Consider the following 6580-nt stretch of genomic DNA (forward strand, 5'->3'; position numbering starts at 1 on the left):
GAAGACGGCCTAACGGTGTGCGGGACCGTAGCCCAGCTTCATGGAGACGGTTGCGAATGGTCCTCGCCGATACCCCAGGAGCAACAGTGTCCCTAATTTGCTGGGAAGTGGCGGTGCGGTCCCCTACGGCACTGCGTAGGATCCTACGGTCTTGGCGTGCATCCGTGCGTCGCTGCGGTCCGGTCCCAGGTCGACGGGCACGTGCACCTTCCGCCGACCACTGGCGACAACATCGATGTACTGTGGAGACCTCACGCCCCACGTGTTGAGCAATTCGGCGGTACGTCCACCCGGCCTCCCGCATGCCCACTATACGCCCTCGCTCAAAGTCCGTCAACTGCACATACGGTTCACGTCCACGCTGTCGCGGCATGCTACCAGTGTTAAAGACTGCGATGGAGCTCCGTACGCCACGGCAAACTGGCTGATACTGACGGCGGCGGTGCACAAATGCTGCGCAGCTAGCGCCATTCGACGGCCAACACCGCGGTTCCTGGTGTGTCCGCTGTGCCGTGCGTGTGATCATTGCTTGTACAGCCCTCTCGCAGTGTCCGGAGCAAGTATGGTGGGTCTGACACACCGGCGTCAATGTGTTCTTTTTTCCATTTCCAGGAGTGTATAATAAAATTGAAAGGTCAAGGAGCATATAGCTTTTTGAAAGAGTAGCCTAATTATTGTTCCATATTTCGCATTATATTCTTCTATTCAATAAATGTGCTGTACTACATAGTTTTTCAAGTAGCCTATGTTCTTCTTCAGCGTTCAAGCTATCTCCATACCAAATTTCATCGAAATCGGTTCTGCGTATTAGTCGTGAAAGCGTAAGAGTTATTTCGCATTTATAAAATTAAAAGTATGTAATTAGTACGGATTTAAATATGCGACTGCCATAGAATAAAGTCGGGATTACACTGAAGTGCTGAACAGAAGTTATTTGAAACTGTCGATTTGTTCATTTAACTGAAAGGAAAGCAAAATATTTGCTGCTTAGCGCTATTTCAAGTTTTGAGTGGCAATATTCCAGAAAAAACGCCACCACTGGAGCATAAATAAAAAAAAACTGTTTAACGATGATACAGTTTAACAGTTAGTACCTTGCCGTTGGTGGGGAGGCTTGCGTGCCTCAGCGATACAGATGGCCGTACCGTAGGTGCAACCACAACGGAGGGTTATCTGTTGAGAGGCCAGACAAACGTGTGGTTCCTGAAGAGGGGCGCAGCCTTTTCAGTAGTTGCAGGGGCAACAGTCTGGATGATTGACTGATCTGGCCTTGTAACATTAACCAAAACGGCCTTGCTGTGCTGGTACTGCGAACCGCTGAAAGCAAGGGGAAACTACAACCGTGATTTTTCCCGAGGACATGCAGCTTTACTGTATGATTAAATGATGATGGCGTCCTCTTGGGTAAAATATTCCGGAGGTAAAATAGTCCCCCATTCGGATCTCCGGGCGGGGACTACTCAAGAGGACGTCGTTATCAGGAGAAAGAAAACTGGCATTCTACGGATCGGAGCGTGGAATGTCAGATCCCTTAATCGGGCAGGTAGGTTAGAAAATTTAAAAAGGGAAATGGATAGGTTAAAGTTAGATATAGTGGGAATTAGTGAAGTTCGGTGGCAGGAGGAACAAGACTTTTGGTCAGGTGATTACAGGGTTATAAATACAAAATCAAATAGGGGTAATGCAGGATTAGGTTTAATAATGAATAAAAAAATAGGAGTGCGGGTTAGCTACTACAAACAGCATAGTGAACGCATTATTGTGACCAAGATAGACACAAAGCCCATACCTACTACAGTAATACAAGTTTATATGCCAACTAGCTCTGCAGATGATGAAGAAAAAGATGAAATGTATGACGAGATAAAAGAAATTATTCAGGTAGTGAAGGGAGACGAAAATTTAATAGTCATGGGTGACTGGAATTCGTCAGTAGGAAAAGGGAGAGAAGGAAACATAGTAGGTGAATATCGACTGGGGGGAAGAAATGAAAGAGGAAGCCGCCTTGTAGAATTTTGCACAGAGCATAACTTAATCATAGCTAACACTTGGTTCAAGAATCATAAAAGAAGGTTGTATACCTGGAAGAATCCTGGAGATACTAAAAGGTATCAGATAGATTATATAATGGTAAGACAGAGATTTAGGAACCAGGTTTTAAATTGTAAGACATTTCCAGCGGCAGATGTGGATTCTGACCACAATCTATTGGTTATGAACTGCAGATTGAAACTGAAGAAACTGCAAAAAGGTGGGAATTTAAGGAGATGGGACCTGGATAAACTGAAAGAACCAGAGGTTGTAGAGAGTTTCAGGGAGAGCATAAGGGAACAATTGACAGGAATGGGGGAAAGAAATACAGTAGAAGAAGAATGGGTAGCTCTGAGGGATGAAGTAGTGAAGGCAGCAGAGGATCAAGTAGGTAAAAAGACGAGGGCTAATAGAAATCCTTGGGTAACAGAAGAAATATTGAATTTAATTGATGAAAGGAGAAAATATAAAAATGCAGTAAATGAAGCAGGCAAAAAGGCATACAAACGTCTCAAAAATGAGATCGACAGGAAGTGCAAAATGGCTAAGCAGGGATGGCTAGAGGACAAATGTAAGGATGTAGAGGCTTGTCTCACTAGGGGTAAGATAGATACTGCCTACAGGAAAATTAAAGAGACCTTTGGAGATAAGAGAACCACTTGTATGAACATCAAGAGCTCAGATGGAAACCCAGTTCTAAGCAAAGAAGGGAAAGCAGAAAGGTGGAAGGAGTGTATAGAGGGTCTATACAAGGGCGATGTACTTGAGGACAATATTATGGAAATGGAAGAGGATGTAGATGAGGATGAAATGGGAGATAAGATACTGCGTGAAGAGTTTGACAGAGCACTGAAAGACCTGAGTCGAAACAAGACCCCGGGAGTATACAACATTCCATTAGAACTACTGATGGCCTTGGGAGAGCCAGTCATGACAAAACTCTACCATCTGGTGAGCAAGATGTATGAGACAGGCGAAATACCCACAGACTTCAAGAAGAATATAATAATTCCAATCCCAAAGAAAGCAGGTGTTGACAGATGTGAAAATTACCGAACTATCAGTTTAATAAGTCACAGCTGCAAAATACTAACGCGAATTCTTTACAGACGAATGGAAAAACTGGTAGAAGCGGACCTCGGGGAAGATCAGTTTGGATTCCGTAGAAATGTTGGAACACGTGAGGCAATACTAACCTTACGACTTATCTTAGAAGAAAGATTAAGAAAAGGCAAACGTACGTTTCTAGCATTTGTAGACTTAGAGAAAGCTTTTGACAACGTTAACTGGAATACTCTCTTTCAAATTCTGAAGGTGGCAGGGGTAAAATACAGGGAGCGAAAGACTATTTACAATTTGTACAGAAACCAGATGGCAGTTATAAGAGTCGAGGGGCATGAAAGGGAAGCAGTGGTTGGGAAAGGAGTGAGACAGGGTTGTAGCCTCTCCCCGATGTTATTCAATCTGTATATTGAGCAAGCAGTAAAGGAAACAAAAGAAAAATTCGGTGTAGGTATTAAAATTCATGGAGAAGAAGTAAAAACTTTGAGGTTCGCCGATGACATTGTAATTCTGTCAGAGACAGCAAAGGACTTGGAAGAGCAGTTGAACGGAATGGACAGTATCTTGAAAGGAGGATATAAGATGAACATCAACAAAAGCAAAACGAGGATAATGGATTGTAGTCAAATTAAATCGGGTGATGCTGAGGGGATTAGATTAGGAAATGAGACACTTAAAGTAGTAAAGGAGTTTTGCTATTTAGGGAGTAAAATAACTGATGAGGGTCGAAGTAGAGAGGATATAAAATGTAGACTGGCAATGGCAAGGAAATCGTTTCTGAAGAAGAGAAATTTGTTAACATCGAGTATAGATTTAAGTGTCAGGAAGTCGTCTCTGAAAGTATTTGTATGGAGTGTAGCCATGTATGGAAGTGAAACATGGACGATAACCAGTTTGGACAAGAAGAGAATAGAAGCTTTCGAAATGTGGTGCTACAGAAGAATGCTGAAGATAAGGTGGGTAGATCACGTAACTAATGAGGAGGTATTGAATAGGATTGGGGAGAAGAGAAGTTTATGGCACAACTTGACTAGAAGAAGGGATCGGTTGATAGGACATGTTTTGAGGCATCAAGGGATCACAAATTTAGCATTGGAGGGCAGCGTGGAGGGTAAAAATCGTAGAGGGAGACCAAGAGATCAATACACTAAGCAGTTTCAGAAGGATGTAGGAGGCAGTAGGTACTGGGAGATGAAGAAGCTTGCACAGGATAGAGTAGCATGGAGAGCTGCATCAAACCAGTCTCAGGACTGAAGACCACAACACCAACAACCTACATCATATTCCTCATGATCGGGATTCTCAGCAAAACCCTCACAAAACTTTCCACTCGCTTGAAATATGCGGCTCTGTTCTCAATACTATCATGATACTGTTTATGAGATGTTCCCCATATTTCAGAGTATTTCTTCACCCCTTCAGTAAACATTTCCAAGTGTAAACCGGCTGCGTCTGTGGCTGCTGACAGCAGCTGTTACTAGAGTTGCGAACACATACAGTGAAGGGACCGATGGCCTTTGTAATCTGCTCCCTTCGACCCCCACAAACCAACCAACATACAGTGAGTCCAAAAAGTATTCTTCTAGTTGCAATTTTTATAAAAAAACTAAGTATATAACACGTGAAAGGAAGGCAACATAAAATGTGAACGTCCAGTCATATGCAACGAACCTTGGTAAGTCGTTTTCATTGATGGACGAGGAAATAAGTACATCCCTAGCGATAACAAATTTGACAAAATGGAGAATTTAATCAAGGGCTACTTCAAAAACTATTCGTCCACTAATATTTTCTTAATTTAGAATCTGAAAATTTAGAATCTGATTTCAATTACAAAAATTTATATTTAGTGAGATTTCCCTTTGCAGTTATTACTGCTTGTAGTCGTCTGGGCATCGACTTGCCCAAGTTTGCCGCCAGAGAAGCTGGAATTTTGTCCCATTCGTCTTGAAGTGCTTATTTTAGGTCTCTCATGTTAGAAATGTGTCTTCTCCTGATGCTGTCTTCCAGTACTTTCCAAAGATGTTCAATAGGATTAATGTCTGGGCTCTGAGGAGGGGTGTTAAGTTGTTTTTGGGTATTGTGCAGGAGCCACAGCCTTATATTTAGAGCCATATGCATTGGGTCGTTATCTTTTTGAAAAGTGTAATTTCCTTACAGACCTAATTTTTCGGCGCTAGGATTCAGATTGTCCTTTAAAATGTTGACATACATATGGTGATCCATTGTATCTTCTATGAAATGTAATTTTACAACACGTGCAGCACTCATACAGCCCCACATCATCAGGGAGCTACCACTGTGTTTAACCGTTGGCACACGATTGCTTGACAACATCTCCGCATTCTTCTTACCTGCCATCCGAACCGAATACGTTATATTTACTCTCATCAGAAAATATTACTCTATTCCAGAAGTCTTCCTTTTTGAATCTATGTTGCACAGCAAAATGAAGACATTTCTTACGATTCTGTTCACTGACCCAAAATTTCTTGCGCCCTACCCGGCTGCGATACCCATACGTTTAGAAGATATTTCTGATTGTGTTGGCACATAACTTCTTTCCTCTAGACTCTTACTCTCCAGCCAACTTAGGAGCGCTGATTTTTGGTTTCTTCTTCATTTCCCTCATGATAAATCTCACGTCTGCGTCAGTCAGAGTGTGAGGGCGTCCGGTACGTTCGTTTCTTAATGATTTTCTTGCGCAAAATCGATCTATTATCGACTGAACCGTCGATCTAGGTCTGCCGACTACTTTAGCAATCTCGTAAGAAGATTTGCACTCATTATGTAAGCGCAGAATAAGTTTCCTTTCGATCAGCGTCTTCTCACAACCCTTACGATTGAAATGGCTCTGAGCACTATGGGACTTAACATCAATGGTCATCAGTCCCCTAGAACTTAGAGCTACTTAAACCTAACTAACCTAAGGACAGCACACAACACCCAGGCATCACGAGGCAGAGAAAAGCCCTGACCCCGCCGGGAATGCTACCCTTACGGCCCGTGGCGCTAATTACACTGTATCGGCGCCGTTCAGAACCACAACAGGCGACAGAGTGGGGCCGCGCACGGTTGACTCTAGTGTGTGCCGTGGGTCAGCGTTATAGTTTAATCACTGCGAGCAGAATTTTGGCATATACTTTTTGAACTAGCTCTTGCATTACACTTTCTATTTTGTTAACCCTGCTGTCGATTTGGATGTATTTCTTTCCTTGCTTTTTAACAAAGATGACTTACCTAGGTACTTCTTACATGATTTTTATACATTTAGATTTTATATACATTTCTTTTCATGTTACACAGACCTTGTTTTCTAGAGGATATGCAGCTAGACGAATATTTTTTGGACCCACTGTATGCACTGCCCCATTCACTTACAAGGACTGCCGTTGCTGGAGTGATCGCTGGGATGCAGCGATTTTTGGCGGGCAAACGAGCTCTCAACTTCACCGCAGTAGCGTGCGCGGCTACACTATGTCACATG

This window comes from Schistocerca nitens, chromosome 4, assembly GCF_023898315.1.
Source record: "Schistocerca nitens isolate TAMUIC-IGC-003100 chromosome 4, iqSchNite1.1, whole genome shotgun sequence".
NCBI classification, from domain to species: Eukaryota; Metazoa; Arthropoda; class Insecta; order Orthoptera; family Acrididae; genus Schistocerca; species Schistocerca nitens.